Raw genomic sequence first — 17,705 nt, 5'->3', positions numbered from 1 at the left:
GCATTGGCTTGGCCTCACCTTCTGTTGCTCACATGCCCTGCACCCTCACAGGTGCCCTGATTCCTGTCCTTCCAGAGCCTGCCTTGGCTTTTCTGTGGATTCCAAGAGCTATGATGATCGATCATCCTAGAGGTGACCTTTCTGCTTAAGTGAACCAGAGTTGCTGCTTGCTGCTTATAACCATAGGGTCTTGTCTCCAAGACAGATTTGAACGACAGTAGAAGTAGTGCCCATAGCTTACCCTGAATTCAGCACTTAGAATGTTAAGAAAAATCTATTTCTGTTTCTAGGATAGAGTTTAAAACAACACTGTCACAAAGCTAACAACTTTCCATGGAAGGGAGCAGATCTCTAAATGGTGGTTCAAGTTGCTGAGCAAGTTTCCTGAGACTTCTGGGTCGGGCTGAGAACACGCCAAGCACCATCAGAGCTTCATTTACTCACTCCTCATGGCAACTCTCTAGAGTGGACACTATTATGGTTCCCTTTACAGAGAGGAAACAGGTACAGACAGGTTGGCTGACTTGCCCAAGGTCACACAGCCCTGCTTACTCAAAGAGTGCAAAGATCACCATGCAGTCTAAAGCGCTGGTATTGTTTTCCAGCTTTGTCACTCACAGCTGAGTGCCTTTCTGTATCTGCTTCCTTTCCTATTAAATGGGGGTCACAATACTCACATGACAGGTGGGCGCAGAGATGATGTGCTGGAATGAAAAGAGGGGCCTCCCAACAAATGGTAATCTTTCCACATGAACAAACCAGTGTAGATGAGAAAACCACAGCCCAGAGAGGACAAGTGACATGCCAAATGCCAGCCAGTCAGTGGGTGGCAAGATCAGAAAAGGTATTCTTAGCCGGACCCAGAAGGTTCCAGAAGCTTTCTCAGCAACTTTCACCATCAGTAAGAAATCTGCTCCTTTCCACGGAAAGTTCTTAGCTCCGTGGTGGTATTGTTTTAAACTCTATCCTGGAAACTGAAATAGTTTTTTCTTAACATTTTAAGGAACATTTCACTTTCATTTACTATTTTAAATTATAACTTGGATATGAAGACATGACCTAGTTTGGCCTGCTTTGCAATTGGGATTTGGGGCTGGAACACTTTAGTGTTAGATATACAGACCCAGTCCAACTCTTTCAAGATTTCTGCACACACACAGACACACACACAGATGCACATACCAGTATTACAAAATGAAGTCGGGGTTGGAGGTAGGAAAATCAGGAGGCCAAGCAAATCAGGCCTCCCCCATGTGACCTGTCTGGAGGCCTCAGCCCACTACCTACCCAGCCCTTTCAGAGCCCGTGCACACACATGGCTTAGATTTCTCTTCCTCGGCCTGGCATAGAGATTTAAACACAAATATCCTGTGAGAGGAAAGAGTCGGTGCCAACTCCCTGACTCACAGATTTGCTCCCTTTTCTCTGATTTTAGCAAGGACTGCAGGAGTGGAAGAGGCCTGCCGCGGGTAGGCACTGAGTTTGGAGGCAGGACACCTGGGTGCTAGCCCATCCTCTGCTACTAACTCACTGTGCGGTTGTGGGTCAACCATCTACTCTCTCTGGGCTAGTTTTTACATTAGGAAAGGGAAAAATGATACCTTGTACCAAGAAGGGATCCCACTTAGAACCCCTAGGTTCACTCAATTCCATAAAATACTCGCTGAGCAGCTATTATGTGAGGCACAGAAGCCATAAATATGAGAAGACGCATCCTTCTGATGAGAAGAAGCTCATCGCTGGGGATCAGGGAGGTACCAGGGGATGTCCCATCTTCAGCCTCAGTTCTACCACTAACCATAATTTGGATAGCCCTGATCTTACAGACTGAAGTATTCCCCCCCGCCCCCCACAAATTCATATGTTGAAGTACTAACACCCAGAACCTCAGAATGTGACTGTATGTGGAGATAGGGTCTTTAAGGAGATAATTAAGGTTAAATGAGGTTCTAAGGGTGAGGCCCTAATCTGATAGAAATCATGTCCTTCTAAGAAGAAGAAGAGATACCGAAGAGTTTGCTCTCTCTCTCCAAGCCCTTAGAGGGAAGGCCACATGAGGATACAGTGAGAAGGCAGCCATCTGCAAGCTGGGAAGAGAGGCCTCACCAGAAATCAACCTTAATGGCACCTTGATCTTGGATTTCCAGCTTCCAGAACTTTGAGAAAATATATTTCTGTCCCGTAAGGCACCCAGTCCATAGTATTTTGTTATGGTAGCTGGAGCGGACTAATACACCTCTTCTCAGGCCGCCTCAGTCCTCCAATTAGGTTACTGGATCTTCGCCTTTTTTATCCCCGGGACCCTTTAGGAACCTGATGAAAGCACAAATGCTGGAAAACACCATTTCAGAGGTCTCTCCTGCCCACTAAAGAACATCCACGAGAGGGCCTTGAACCCCAGCTGGTCTCTGTTAGTTCCTGCCAGTCTCAAGCTTCCCCGCCTGGTCTTATGCACTGACATAGGACAGAGAGACTGTCCCTTCTTCACTCTCAAATGTGGACCTCCTTTCAGTGCCATTAGGACAACCGCATGTCTTGAATAAGCAAAGAACACTGGGGTTTCTCCCTCACTATCCAGACAAACCATTAACCTTTTTTTCATTAGGGAAGAGAACCCACACTGAGTTAGCAACTTTCTTTATGCAAATCCTATACAAAACTTAATCCAAACTTCCTCTGCTTCTGGCTATACACAAGTAGCTATACAAAAGTATTCGGAGTCAACTTCTCACTGAGAACAACTATAAAGGCTGAATTTTTTTAAAGAAAGAGTTGTTTGAAGGCATCCAAAAATATCCCAGTCAGGTCAGACTAGAGGGATCAAGACCCCACAAAAACACACTGAAATAAGTGTTACATCCTCTGCTGATTTTAGCTCTTGGGTCAATGTGGGTCATAGAGGCCGAATCAAAAGCAGCGATCCAGAACATAAGGCAGCATCTTACTGAGATTAGAAGGATAAAGAAAAAATTAGATACCAGGGGTAACAAGCACCTGGTGGAGGGGACAAGATACCAGAGGATGGAGAGCCATGAACAAGTGAGTGCTATAATCTGCCCTCAATTTCTCTACAAGACAGGTACCAAATCCTAAACTATGCAGTCACAGGGAGAGAGACACAGAGAACCCAACTAGAAAGTATCTGCTAGGAGGCTAAGCACAGAATTTGGCGGTCTCGTGGGCTTGGTGAAACAAAATTTGGAGTTCAGGGTAAATCAAGAGTAAGCGTTCCTAATAAACACCTCAGGCTTTCAGTTGAAACCCTAAAGGGCTACACTCTAAGAATATGATAAATGGGACACAGGCCAGATGTGACTGGATGAGGATGACGTAGCCATACTTTATCCATCAATAAGAAGAAAATTAAACCTTTTCTGGAAGAATATGATATCATCCAAAAGCTCTACAATTTTTCATACACAATTTCCAGCATGCAATAAAAAATTACCAGGTGGGATAGAAACAGGGTTGAATACCAACAGTAAAGAGAAAAACAGAGTGAAAACAGATTACAGAGGAACCAGATATTGGAGTTTTCAGACATAAACTTTAAAATAAGTATGGTTAATATGCCTAAGAAAATAGAAGAAATGATGGAGAAAATCACCAGAAACTGGCATCTATTAAAAAAGAATCAAAGCCTGCTAGTTTGCCCTACAAATTTTGGACTTGCCAACCCTCACAGTCACGTGAGTTAATTCCTTTAAAAAATCCCTCTAAATAAATCTGTATCTATAGATATCCATAGATATATATCTATATAGAGAGAATGTATAATGTACATATCTTATTGGTTCTGTTTCTCTGTAGAACCCTAGTGCAGGCAAGATCAATCATTGAAGAGAAAATGGCTCAGCATTTTTCCAAGTTTTATTAGAGATATCAACCCACAGATTCAAGAAACTTTACAAATGCCAAGCAGGATAAACACAAAGAAAAGAGATTAAGAGGGCCCGGAAAAAAAGACTGGCTTCAGTTTTTATGGTGATTAGAGGACAGAGCTGGGATTTGGCTTCCCACACAAGGTTCAGACTTGTGTGGTTCAAATTTCCCACTGGCACAAAGGGAAGATGCACCCAGGCTTTCTGAGCTTGCCCAGATGTGGGACAATGGGGGAAGAGGGAGAGGTGGGCTTGAAGGCTGTCACTGTCAAACATCAAATGAAAGAGTCAGGCTTTCTGACAGCAAATCATAGTCAAACTACTGAAAACTAACAGCAAAGAGAATAATATTTAAAAGATACTTTATCTTAAAAAGAGCAACAATAAGACTGACAATAGACTTCTCAACAGAAATGATGGAAGACAGCCAATGGAATGGCATCTTCTGAGCAGCCAAGTAGAGTTCCATACCCAGTGAAAATATCACTTTTTAAATGGAGGTAAAATAAAGATATTTTAGACAAATCAAAACTTAGAAAGTTCACTGTCAGAAAAGCAGCACTAAAAGAATATATTAAAGGAAAATAATCTGAAATAGAAGCACAAATAAGGTAGAAAGAAATGAGGAGCAATGGGAATGGTAAATATATTGGTAAATATAAGTAAATACTGACTACTTAAAACAAAAAATAACAATGTATTTGGGGAACTAATATATATGTAGAACTAAATACATGACAGTATAGCACAAAAGGCAGAAAGGATAAATAAGCTGAAAGTATTGTCAGGCCCTTGCCTTATGTAGGAAATACAAATACAAAAGTATTATCTAGGAAATGGTAACATCCAAAAGTAGATGCAATAGGTCAAGGGTGGGTGTTTTATTCTCTAGGGTAACAGGAATAATAACAGAATGTATAACTAACAAGTTAGCAGAGCAGAGAAAATGGAATAAACTTAAAAATTTTTATATTAATGCAAAAATTGTCAGATATCTAAAAAAGCACAACTCAATTGTATTGTGACTATAAGAAAAAGGTACCTTAAATATAAGGAGTCTGAAAAGTTAAAATTAGAAGGATAGAAAAAGCTGATTATGTTAACAGTATAGTTATTGCTATTAACCATAGTAACATATAGACATAGAGATAGCTACATGTCTTTAACAGCATATAGTTAAAAAGATAATATACTCTTTAAAGCAAGATTTATTACTAGAGATATTTCATAATATTAAAGAGCCAATTTAACAAAACAATATAAAAATTTTATATCTGTATGCAGTTAATAACATAGCCTCAAGATAATAAAACATAAACTGAGAAAAAAAAGAGAAATAATCAAATACATACTCACAGTGGAAAATTTAACATACCTCTTTCAGTTACTGAAAGAAAAAACAGGCAAAAATTCAGTAGATATAAAAGACCTGAACAACATAATTAATGAACTTGAGCCAACAAAAATATATAGAGCACTGTAACCAACAACTTCCGGGTACATATTCTTTTCAAGAGCACAAGGAATGATTACAGAAATAAACCACATGCTGTGCAATAAAGCAAGTCTCAACGAATTTGAAAGGACTATCATGGTGCAGATATATTCTTTGACCATGATGAAATAAGCTAGAAATCAATAACAACATAACTAAGAAATCAGCTAAATGTTTAGAAATTAAGATATAGCTTTCTAAAACTATGCTTGGTTACTAATCATTGCTCCTGGGAGATCATCTGGGGCCTCCTTTGGTTCCCTCTTGTGATACCAGAACTGTTAATAGATAAACTGAGACATAGTAAACATTTTAAGAGGTTATTGGAGCAAAAATCGATTTGAATCAGGTAGTACCAAACCAGGAGTGTTTAGGAGTGCTCCTGGTATCAGGTGTTATGTTTAAGTCTTTAATCCACTTCGAGTTAATTTTTGTGAGTGGTGTAAGATAGGACCTAATTTAAAAAAAAAAAAAAAAGATATAGCTTTCTAAATAATTCATGGGACAAAAAAAGGAAATTTTAAAATATTTTTAGCTGAATGATAATTTAAAAATGACATTAAAAACTTGTAGGATGCAATGAACTGCAATGAACACAGAGTTTATAGGAAAATATAAACTTAAATATACATATTAAAAAGAAAAAACAATCACTTATGTAAACCAGGAGTTAGCAAACTACAGTCCATCAGCCAAATCTAACCCACCATCTGGTTTTATAAATAAAGTTTTATTGGCACAGAGCCACTGCAATTTGTTACTATATTAACCATGGCTGCTTTGTACTATAACACAAGAATTGAATAATTGTAACAGAGATTGTAGAGCCTGTAAAGCCTAAAAGATTTACTATCTGGTAAATATTTCATTGACCTCTGATCTAAGTTTTCAGTCTCAAAACCTGGAAAAGGAACAGAAAACTAAACCCAAAGAAAGTAAAAGAAAGAAAACAATAAAGATAGGAGTAGAAACCAGTGAAATAAAAAATAAACTAGCAGAAGAAATCAACAAAGCCCAAAGGCAATTTTTTTAAGATTAATAATACTGATAGGGACTTCCCTGGTGGCACAGTGGTTAAGAATCCGCCTGCCAATGCAGGGGACACGGGTTCGATCCCTGGTCCGGGAAGATCGCACATGCCGTGGAACAGCTAAGCCCGTGCACCACAACTACTGAGCCTGCACTCTACAGCCCACAAGCCACAACTACTGAAGCCCGCGTGCCTAGAGCCTGTGCTCCGCAACAAGAGAAGCCACCGCAATGAGAAGCCTGCGCACCACAACGAAGAGTAGCCCCTGTTCGACGCCACTGGAGAAAGTCTGCACGCAGCAGCAAAGACCCAACACGGCCAAAAATAAATTAATTAATTTTTTAAAAAAATAATAATAATATTGATAAACTTCTGACAGGATTGTTGTGGAAACTGACAAGTTCTAAAACTCATATGGAACTGCAATCAACCGATAACAGTGAAGATAATCTTGAAAAGTAAGTACAAAATTGGGTGATTTACACTACCAGATAGCAAGTCTTTTTGTTACTGTAATTAAAACATTTTGGTAAGTATGTGACGATAAAGAAATAAACAGAACAGAGTCCAGAAATCGACCCACATATATCGGGGCCAGTATAATGCAGCTGGCAAAAATAAAAAAGTCTTTCAATAATGGTACTGATCAACTGAAAAGCCATAGGAAAAAAAATGAACTTTGACCCCTACCTCACATCATATGCAAAATTTCATTCCAGATGGATCATAGACCAAAACAGGAAAACCAAAACATAAAGCTTTTAGAACATAAAAAGAAAAGGATTTTTATGAACTTGGGATAGGTAATAATTTATCAATAGTACACAGAAAACACTAACCATACAGGAAGAGATTGATAAATTAAACATCATCAAAAACTTCTATTAATCAAAAGACACCATTATAAGAGTACAAGGCTAACCACAGAATGGTAAAACATATTTTTTATATATACCCACAAAATATCCATCTTCAAAATATATAAAGAGCCCTTATAAATCATTAAGGAAAAGACAGATAGCTCCATTTCTTTTAAATTGGGAAAAGACTTGAATAGGTATTTAAGAAGTCATCCAAATGGCCAGTATATAAATGCTGCAGAGGGTGCAGAGAAAAAGGAACCCTCCTACGCTGTTGGTGGGAATGTAAATTGGTACAACCACTATGGAGAACAGTATGGAGCTTCCTTTAAAAACTACAAATAGAGCTACCATATGGTCCAGCAATCCCACTCCTGGGCATATATATGGAGAAAACCATAATTTGAAAAGATACAAGCACCCCAATGTTCACTGCAGCACTATTTACAATAGCCAGGACAGGGAAGCAACCTGAATGTCCACTTACAACCTGTGTGTCCTTAGACTATTTAGCCTCTCTGCACCTCAGTTTCCTCATCTGTAAAATAGGGATCATACTAGTACCTAAGTCTAAGGTTGTTTTGAGGACTCATAAGTTGATTCACGCAAATTTTTTACAGTAGTGCCAAATATGTAGTAAAATCTCACTAATTGTTTCGTTTTTTTTTTTGGTTGGTGTTATTATCTTTGCATTCAACCTGGAGGGCTACAAAAATTGGGGTAAAAAGTAAAGACCTTGCAGTCTCAGGCATTCATCCCAGAAAAAAGAAAACTTGTGTTCACACCAACATCTGTACACAAACGTTCATTGCAGCTTTATTCACAACAGACAGAAACTGGAAACTCAAACGTCCTTCAGCAGGTGAATGGTTCCATACCATGGAACACCACTCAGCAGGGAGGAGGAATGAACCATTAGTCCATGAAACAACTTGGGCGGGTCTCAAGGGAATGATGCTGGGTGAAAAAAAGTCAACCCTAAAATCATATAAATGTATGCTTCCATTTATAAAACATTCTTGAAATCACAAAATTATAGATCTGGAGAACAGATTTAGTGGTTGCAGGGTTAGGGATTCAGAGTTAGGGAAGAGAAGGAGGTATGGTTATATATGGGCACCACGAAGGGTCCTTGTGGTGACGGGGTTGTTCTGTGTCTTGACTGTAGTGGTAAATGCATGGACCTACAAATACGCTAAAATTGCACAGAACTAAATATATATGTGTGTGTATATAGACACACACACATAAGTACATGTAAAACTGAGGAAATCTAAGTTTGGTGGATTCCATCAATATCAATATATTGATTGATATCATAGGATAGCTTTGCAAGACATTTTCACTACGGAAGACTGCACAGAGGTTGCACTAGCTCTCTCAGTATGATTTCGTACAACTGAATGTGAATCTACAGTGATCTTTGATGTCAGTCAGCCATGGTTTGATGTCCTGACTCCATCACTGACCAGCTGGTGACTTTGGGCCGGTAAACTCCCTAAATCCTCAGTTTCCCCATCCACTAAATGGAGATACTCATAGTTCCTACTCCCTAGGGTTATGGTAAGGATGGAGTCACTGAGCATAGTGTCAACAAATGCCACTTTAAGGAAAATTACCATTGTTACAAATAAGAAGAGGGACATTAAGGAGGTGAAGTGATTTGCCCCAGGTTGCCCTGAAATGAGCCAAGATTCCAATCCCTGAGTCTGGGGTCTATTTGCTCAGAGGGGAGAGAGGATCAAAAGTGGGAAATCTGGGGGTGGATGCACTGATTTTCTCCCTCTGACATTGTGTATGAGTATGTTGGGGGAGGGGAGAATTAGGAACCGGGAAGAGGTGCATTAGGAGACAAAGGAAGAAGGGGTCAGAGAGCAGACACCAAAAAAATGCTAAGAAAATCAAAGGGCCGAGGGGAAACAATAGTTTAGGGGGCTATTGTGCTCTTGCCCAGATCCTCTGGCTAGGTCTGAATAGAGTCCCCGGCCATGTCCTCCTCTCCCACCAGGGTGCATGCAGAGGTCAACTGGGTTCAAGGATGTGACAGCTGCTCTGGACAGCGAAATGCACTGCACAAATGTTTGTTGTTGTTGATGATGATGATGATGATAATGACAATGATGATTTTTGTAACTGTTGGTTGAAAGGACCCTTGGCATCATTTCACATTTTTTACTGCCCTCGCTGGCCCAAATCCGGGCAACTGTTTGTCAGTCTCCACGTGCCTGATGCCAGGGCTCAAAGTCAGAGCCAGAAGTGACCCCAGAAGCCCTCTAGGTCCTTGCCACTCAAAGCTGGTCCAAAGACTGGCAGGAGCAATGGCATCATCACCAGGAAGTTTGTTAGAAAAGCCCCACCCCAGACCGCCGGAATCAGACTGCATTTTAACAACATCCTCAGATGATGTACTTGAGCAGCACGGCTCTAGTCCAGCCTACTGGTTTACTGCCAAGGAAACAAAGGTGTAGAGAGGGTGAGGGACTGCTCTGAATCCCAAAGCATGTTTGCACCAGAGCCAGAGTCAGCGCCGGAACCCGGGCTCCGGGGCTCCCAGACAGCTGCCTTTAGCCAGAAGCCTCTGGTTAAGATGGTTAGAGGAGGAATGGGGCTGAGCTTCCTAAGTAAGGAGGAAAGTTCTCTGTCTTCTCTCCTGAAAGCTGTCCCGGTAGGAAAACAATGCCCCTCGGTGAGCTCACTCAGCTTGTGCTTTGGGTACAGGTAACAAAGTCCACCAGTTTGCAAACATATAAAATCCTCCTCTTCCAGGGAAGGTTGTGCAGAAACATCACAGGAGCTGGATTGTTTTCGAGGTAGACCACTTCCTCTCTTTGTACCTTGGTTTCCTCATCTGGAAAAGGTGCTCTTCCCTGACAACCATGATTAAGCACCTGAATGCATCAGGCCTGGTGCCGGGCCCTCGGTAAAGATGCACACATGCTTACAGCCTGGTGGTCACAGACACAGGAAGGTCATTCGGTATCTGCTAAGGATACAAAGAAAAGTGGGAGGCAGCGGGGAGATTGCACCCAGAAAAAATGCAGAGAATCACAAGCCACCACTGCTGGAAACATTTATTTGACCCCACTTGCCAAAGCCAACCTTGGCGTCTTCCCTTCCCATAATGCTCATTTGGGTGAAACCAAACTGCCTCCTCCACGAACCATGTCAGTTGAAGAATGGTAGCACTGAAAGAGGCATCGTATTAGAAATCTCCTGGTCCATCTTCATTTCCCAGAAGGGGAAACTGAGACCCAGCGAGGGGCAGAGGCACCCCTGGGGACACTGAGCATTGGTGGCAGCACCAGGACTCTCCGCCCCTTTTCTGGAACACTTTCTATCTCACATCCTTCCCCCCACTTCCATGATAAAGTCACAATTCAATCAGTATTGACAAGCGTCCTCCCTCTATCGGCGGTAGGAGGGTTGTTGACACTTGGTTACAGTTAGTTCTTGCCCTGGGTAAACTCATTGCTTAGCAGTTGGTTAGCCAGAGGAGATCCTGCCTACTTAGAAGTCGCAACACTGGAAGGATGGCAAGCGTCCCCCAGAGTGCGGGGGCGGGACTGGCGCGGGCGGGGCCATTCTAGGGGGTGGGTACCCTACGGAAGAGCCTGCAACTCACAAGGTGTGAGGAGAGCTTTCCGACAGCAATGTTGGAGACCTGGATAAGTAATTTTTGGCTCCACCACGATAAAAGCAAGCTGCAAAGTCAAAACGAATAAATGTTTAATTAAAGGTCTACAGAAGGTAGCACCGTGTCAACATCATTAAGTTGATAAATTAATTATTCCTAAAAGTTTCATTACATGTGAAAACGATTTAGATTTTCTCACTTTGCAAGAACTTCCCAGTTCGCCCAGTCAATCCTAAGAAATTGCAGCCATCATAAATTAGGGTCTTGTAACCAAGTAAAGCAAAATTAAAATCATTAAAAAATCCTTTCAAAAATTTTATCATAAAGTTCTATGTAATGTGTGGGATGTTGCTCTTTTTAAGAGTTTGCTATGATGACAACTGGGACCTCCAAAACAGAGGTACCTAAGGGCCTGCAAGTCACCATAACTTGGCATGCTAACTAGCTCAGGGCTGGTGGCATACTAGCCTGCCAGAAATCCTTGGGCAAGTCACTTACCAACTCTGAGCTTCGGTTTTTCCCCTTCTGAAATATCCAGGGGAGTCAGTAACCCCAACTGCGGGAGCTTGCTGTGAGAATCCATGCCAGGCAGTAGAGGGGAGTGGATACCAGCTGGGTAGTACTTCCCTCACTTGTCTGCGAGGCAAAATTTAAATGGGCGCCAAAAAAACTGGGTATCCAAGATAACATTTTAATGCAGTATATTTTTTAAAAGCAAAATTAATGCACACACCAAAAAAGGCAGATGAGCAAAATACCAAATATGAAAATACGATCTGTTGGGGACTCTGAGGCCAGCCAGTCTGGCAGCACCACTTCTAGTTCTGCAGACTGGTGGCGCAGTTCCTTCGTGCCTCGTTTCCTTTAACTGTAGAACGGAGCTAACCATTCTCCCATTTCGAGGAGTTTGGGGGAGGCGGAAATGGGTTAATAAACGCTAAAGGATTTAGAAGAGTGCCTGGAAGGTAGGCGCTTTAAGTCTTTACGGTGCAAAGAAAGCACTTCAGTCAGTGGGAATTTCACACGCCATAAGAGAAACCGAAGGTCACACTGTCACCAAAATTTGGTTCGGGCCAGGTCTGGGTAGAGACGAGTCCTGGCTGCGTTTGGAGCGGCCGGCGCTGCAGCTCCCGCCCCCGGGAGGCGCTTGGGGGAACTCGGGGACGGCGAACGGGCGGCGGGGAGCCGGGCGGGGGCGCGCGGGGCAGGCGCGGCCACCCGCTGGCCCCTGCCGCGTGCTCGTCTCCGCCTTTGTCCCGCTCCGCGCCGCGAGGCAGCCGAGCGCCTTTTGTCCGCCCAGCTGCGTCTCGCGGCGGCGCTGACACTTGATCCCGCGGCCCAGCAAGCCCTTCATTAGGCCCGGCCGCACTTCAAAGTGTGCGCAACCGTCCAGCTCCGAAGACGATCCCCGCGGGGCCGCGCCCGTAGAGCTACAGGGCCAGACTGTCCGACGGGGCGCGGTGGCCATCCCTGCCCCGCCGCGCCCGGGACACCGAGGGGGCGCGGGTGTCGGGGCTCGCAGTGAACATCAGCTCCTTCGGTGGGAGGTGGGAGGACGCCTTACCCCAAGGGGGCCAATAATGAAACGCTTTTTGTCCATTTCAGAGTCAAGTAGAGTGCGTAATTATCTTCAAGATTTTCTTTTTGTAAATAAAACAGCCCCCCCTCCACACACACACCCTTTGGCCATTTCTGAGACCAAAGGAATCCTTGAGGCTGCCCAGAAATCCTTGAGGCTGCCCAGAAGAATTACACGCTGGGAGTAAATTAGCGCACTGGGCCTCGCTGGATGGGCAGGGATGCGCACAGTTTCAGGACAGCTGGTGTGTGTGTGTTCTTGTGTGTGTTGGGGGCCTGGGGAGGTGGTCACTCGCAAACGGAGACGTGTGGGGGCGGGGAGACCAAGCCAGCACTCAAACACACTTCACCTACTTCAATCTTTTCCCACCTTCTCCCGGCTCCTTGGTCTTTTCCATCAACCCACGTGCTGTTCCTTGTCCTTGGAAGGCTCTTCTCTCCATTTTCTACTTAATGAACTCCCACCCCCACCCCCGAGGCCCTGCTCAGCTCACCCTCATGAGAAGTCTTTTCCCTTGCCTTCGGAGTTTTCTTGGTTTAGCGCAGGAGCTCTGGAACGAGAGCGTGGCTGCTTGGAATCCTGACTGGACCACATATCTCCCCCTGTGAGAGAGGCAGGAGGGAGGATAAGTATTGGGTAGGTGAATCCTGGACCAGGTTTCCCAGATGCTGACCTTGAGGTGAGAATTAGTGGTCAAGGGATTTATTAAGGAAGTGCTCCTAGGAAAAAGCAGTAGGGGAGTGGGGGAAGCAGAACAGGGCAGGGAAAGAGGGCAAGCAAGGATGCCAGGTTAGGCAAAGTCCCAGTCTTACTTAATCTTACAGGGAGCTCCTGAGGGTTAATTCCACCTCCATAAACTCCTTGACATCGGTTTTGGTGATGATTTTTTTTGAATCTGACACCAAAAGCGACAAAAGCAAAAGTAAACAATTGGGACTACATCAAACTAAAAAGCATTTGCACAACAAAAAGTTAAATGGGAGAAATGTTTGCAAATCATATCTGATAATGGATTGATATCCAAAATATACAAAGAACTCATACAACTCAATAGCAAAAAATCAAGCAATCCAATTAAAAAATGGGTAGATGTTCTGAATAGACACTTTTCCGAAGAAGATAGACAGATGGGCAACAGGTACATGAAAAGATGCTCCACATCACTAATCATTAGGGACACGCAAATCAAAACCACAATAAGATGTCACCTCACACCTGTCAGAACGGTTACTATCAAAAAGACAAGCAGTCACAAGTGTTGGTGAGGATGCAGGAAAAGGGAGCACCTATGCATTATTGGTGGAGACGTAAATTGGTGCAGCCACTGTGGAAAACAGTAGGGAGATTTCTCAAAATATTAAAAATAGGATTATAATACAATCCAGCAATTCCATTCCTGGGTATTTATCTGAAGAAAATGAAAACACTAATTCGAAAAGATATATGCACTCCCATGTTCATTGCAGCACAATTCACAGTAGCCAAGACAACCTAAATGTCCATTAATGAATGTATGGATAAAGAAGATATAGTACATGCATAACAATGGAACATTATTCAGCCATAAAAAGAATGAAATATGGCATTTGTGACAACATGGATGGACCGCCGGAGCATTATGCTGAGTGAAATAAGTCAGACAGAGACAGACAAATACTCTGTGGTCTCACTTATATGTGACATCTAAAATAAATAAACGAAGCTCGTAAAAAATTAGTTAAATAAATAAACAAATTACACCTCCCAATTTATACTGCCTGCAAAGCAAGGAACATGGACTCTCCTACCTGTCAGTCTTTGGCTACTGGGGGCTGGGGGGAGGCAGGGCTCGGAGAGACACACTTACAGGAACTGTTTGTTGGCCATCGCTGCCAGTGCAGAAGACACTTCTAGCATCCCAGGGTAGCTCCTTGAAGAAGGCTGCAGGTGTCAGTCTTTAAAAGCAGAGCACACAGAAGCTTGGGGGATGGGCAGGCAGAGCCAGTAAAGGGCATCTGAGTTGTCTGGGGGCTCAAGGTGTAGGGGGTCTCTGGGAAGAGCACTGACAGCATTGGCTACAGTAGCTCACAGTGGGGTGCCACGTCCTGGTCCAGAAGACACTCTATTGTTCTTCTCACTTACGTGTCTGCCCCACCCAGTAAACAACCAGCTCCTTAGGGCAACAACAAACCCAGATGAGGTATGTTCTATAAAATGCCTGGCCTGTAATCTTCAAAACAGTAAAGGTCATGAAGATCAAGGGAAGACTGAAGAACAATCCAGACTGAAAGAGACGAAAAGGCGCTTGACATCTAAAGGCAAGGTGTGACTCTAAATGGGATCCTTTTGCCATAAAGGACATTATTGGGACAAAGGGTGAAACTTGAGTGTGGTCTGAGGACTAGATGCAGAAATGCATGATATGAACTTCATGAATCTGGTGGTTGGTCTCTGGAAATACACACTGAAGTATTCAGGGGTGACCAGGCATCATACTGACAACTTTCAGATGGTTGAGGAAAAAAAATTCTTTGTACTATACTTTCAACTTTTCTGTAAACTTGAGAATTTTTGTGTGTGCATGTATATATACATGTGTATGTGTGTGTGTGACCATGTGTGTGTGTAATATATCAGGTCGTATCACTTCACTGCTCAGACCATTTATTGCTTCCATATCACCTTTGGAATAAACAAAGTCCTGACCCTGGTCTGTAAGTCCTACACAACCTTTACCCATGTCCTCATGCCTCACTGTGTTTCAGCCACACTGGCTTCCTGGATGTTTCTACAGTGTGCCAAGTACTCTCCTGCCTCTGGGCCTTTGCACTAGCTGTTCCCTTTGCTTGGAGTGTGGCTCTCCAGATTTCCACAAAGCCCTCTCCTCACTGTATCCAAGGTCTCTGCTCACAGGTGCCCCATCCGAGAGACCTGTGAAAATAGCTCCTCATTCAGGTCAGTCATCTGTGTCCCTTTACCTGGTTATCTTTTTTCACAGTACTTTTCACTACTTGACATTTTAACTTGGGTTTCCCTGTCTATGGCTCATTTCCTCACTAGCACATAAGCTCCCTGTAGGCAGGGACTCTTTTGTTTTTCCTTCTACCCCCAAGGCCTAGAAAAGTCCTGGCACAATGTGGTTGGTCAGTGTGGAGCGCTCTGTAAGTCCCTAGCACGGTGTGTGGCCACAGTTAGTACTTAGTTAGTACCCGGGAAGATAAACAAAAAATACAACACTGACCAAGTTATGAAGTTGTTCACTCAAGTCTTGGAACTGGAGATTTCAAGAGGTGAAAGATCAGGAAGAAAGAACACAGGCTCTGCCTGAAGCCTGGAGACGTAAGCCCCTGAGGACAGAGGCTGGATTCCAAATCGTTTCCTCTTTGCTCTGGGTACAGGTCGCTTTAGTGCTTTGTATCTGGGATTTCTGTCTGCCTCTGGGGACTGGGCCACGCCCACAGGGGTGGGACTTCTCTCTCTGGCTTGGGCTCAGCCTTTGCTTCAGACGCCTTCCTGGAGACAGGTTTCTCATTTGGCCAAGGCGGCCAGTGCCACTTAAGTATGATCCAGTCCACAGGCCGTTTGCTCAAGGCTGAGAAACAGTCTTGAAATGCGACATTTCCAGATTTGCTTTTGCTCGTTTATAAATGTATACTGTAAGCAAGTTTCTGTCCCTGACAATCCAATCCCTCCTTTGGCACTGAATTACCTGCAGAGCACTAACATCAACATCAAGAGGATGCCCTTTCCCCAGCCCCAGAGCAACTGGAAACATTGGATATCCTTTTAGCCATTAAGGATGGATAGGATGGGAAGTTTATAAAATAAGTACCTATCACACTTTTGATAATCTTTGCGCCTTGCTAGGAAATAGAATTCTATTTTGCCAGGTCCTGCCAAGTTACCACTCATTCATTCAACAAATATTCATTGAGCTCTTCCTCTATGGCAGGCAGAACTCTAGATACTTGGGACATACATCAGTGGACACATCAGACAATGATCCTGACAAAGACACCTTTGTACAGGTGTGATGCACCTGATACACACATTTCTTCTCGCTTTACCTGGTGAATTTCTACTTACCCTTCAAGATTCTGTTCAAACCAAATCCACCTCCTCTGGAAAGGTTTCTCAGTGTGCCCTGGGAAAGTTAATTATTGCTTTCTCTATACTATCACAATACTTTGTTCAGACCTCTCTTATAGCACTTTATTATCTTTTTTTTTTCTAAATAGGTATTATTGGGGGTTTGTTTTGGGTTTACAGAAAAATTGAGCAGAAAGTACAGAGAGTTCCCGTATACTCCCTCCATCATACCTGCCCCCACTGATTTTCCCCTATTAGTACATCTTGCATTAGTGTGATACTTTTTTTTTTTTTTTTTTTTTTTAATCTCTGGGGCTGGGACCCAGACACCAATGTTTTCCTTTTTTTTTTTTTTTTTAAACTTTGGGTTTATTTATTTATTTATTTATTTATTTATGGCTGTGTTGGGTCTTCGTTTCTGTGCGAGGGCTTTCTCTAGTTGCGGCAAGTGGGGGCCACTCTTCATCGCGGTGTGTGGGCCTCTCATTATCGCGGCCTCTCTTGTTGCAGAGCACAGGCTCCAGACGCACAGGCTCAGTAGTTGTGGCTCACGGGCCTAGTTGCTCCGCGGCATGTGGGATCTTCCCAGACCAGGGCTCAAACCTGTGTCCCCTGCATTGGCAGGCAGATTCTCAACCACTGCGCCACCAGGAAAGCCCTGTGATACATTTTTTATAATTGATTACTATGTGAGGAAAATAGCTCCCCTTCCTATTTAAACTGCTATTAGGAGGATTTGGGGATTGTGTTCTGTATTAGCTTTCCAAAGTAATACAATACCTACAAACACTTACTACAGGCCTGGCACTGTGCTAAGCCTTTTATAGCCATTATGCCATTTAATCTTTGCACTAATCCTATGAGAAAGTGGTACTATTACCACATAAGCATTTTTTCCAAAGCTGGCTCTGCTAAGGCTCTGCTTCTCCAATTCTACCCAGACTCCTGAGAAGCAGACCCCAGTCCATCTGCACTTACCCCAACACAGTAAGTTGGAGTTTTACTTACCCAGGTGTGTTCTTGGCAAGAAATTGCTTTGAGAAACAGAGATTTGAGCCAAGGTCTGCCACCCCCATCCAATAACAACAGAGAAATTTGTGAGTTGAGGCTGGAAAAAGATATGAGAATCTTAGGGCTCTGGGGTCACCACAGCGTTTC

At 43.3% G+C, this 17,705-nt stretch overlaps 1 long non-coding RNA gene across 3 annotated transcripts; it reads right to left on the bottom strand.

Moving 5' to 3' along the window:
* Nucleotides 1–5,071: 5,071 nt before the first annotated feature.
* On the bottom strand, nt 5,072–16,829 carry LOC309661414. 3 transcript variants are annotated; one of them, XR_014264035.1, is made up of 3 exons: nt 13,292–16,829; nt 12,973–13,152; nt 5,072–11,536 (listed from the first exon to the last, which is right to left on the bottom strand). It is a non-coding gene; the product is annotated as an uncharacterized lncRNA (long non-coding RNA). The 3 variants fall into 3 exon arrangements; XR_014264036.1 differs by having other exon boundaries at nt 12,973–14,413; nt 15,700–16,829; XR_014264034.1 differs by having other exon boundaries at nt 12,973–16,829.
* Between the last annotated feature and the right edge of the window lie 876 nt (nt 16,830–17,705).

Source organism: Balaenoptera physalus (genome assembly GCF_965194825.1).
Source record: "Balaenoptera physalus genome assembly, chromosome: 5".
Classification (NCBI taxonomy): domain Eukaryota; kingdom Metazoa; phylum Chordata; class Mammalia; order Artiodactyla; family Balaenopteridae; genus Balaenoptera; species Balaenoptera physalus.
This window is presented reverse-complemented; position numbering and strand designations above follow the sequence as displayed.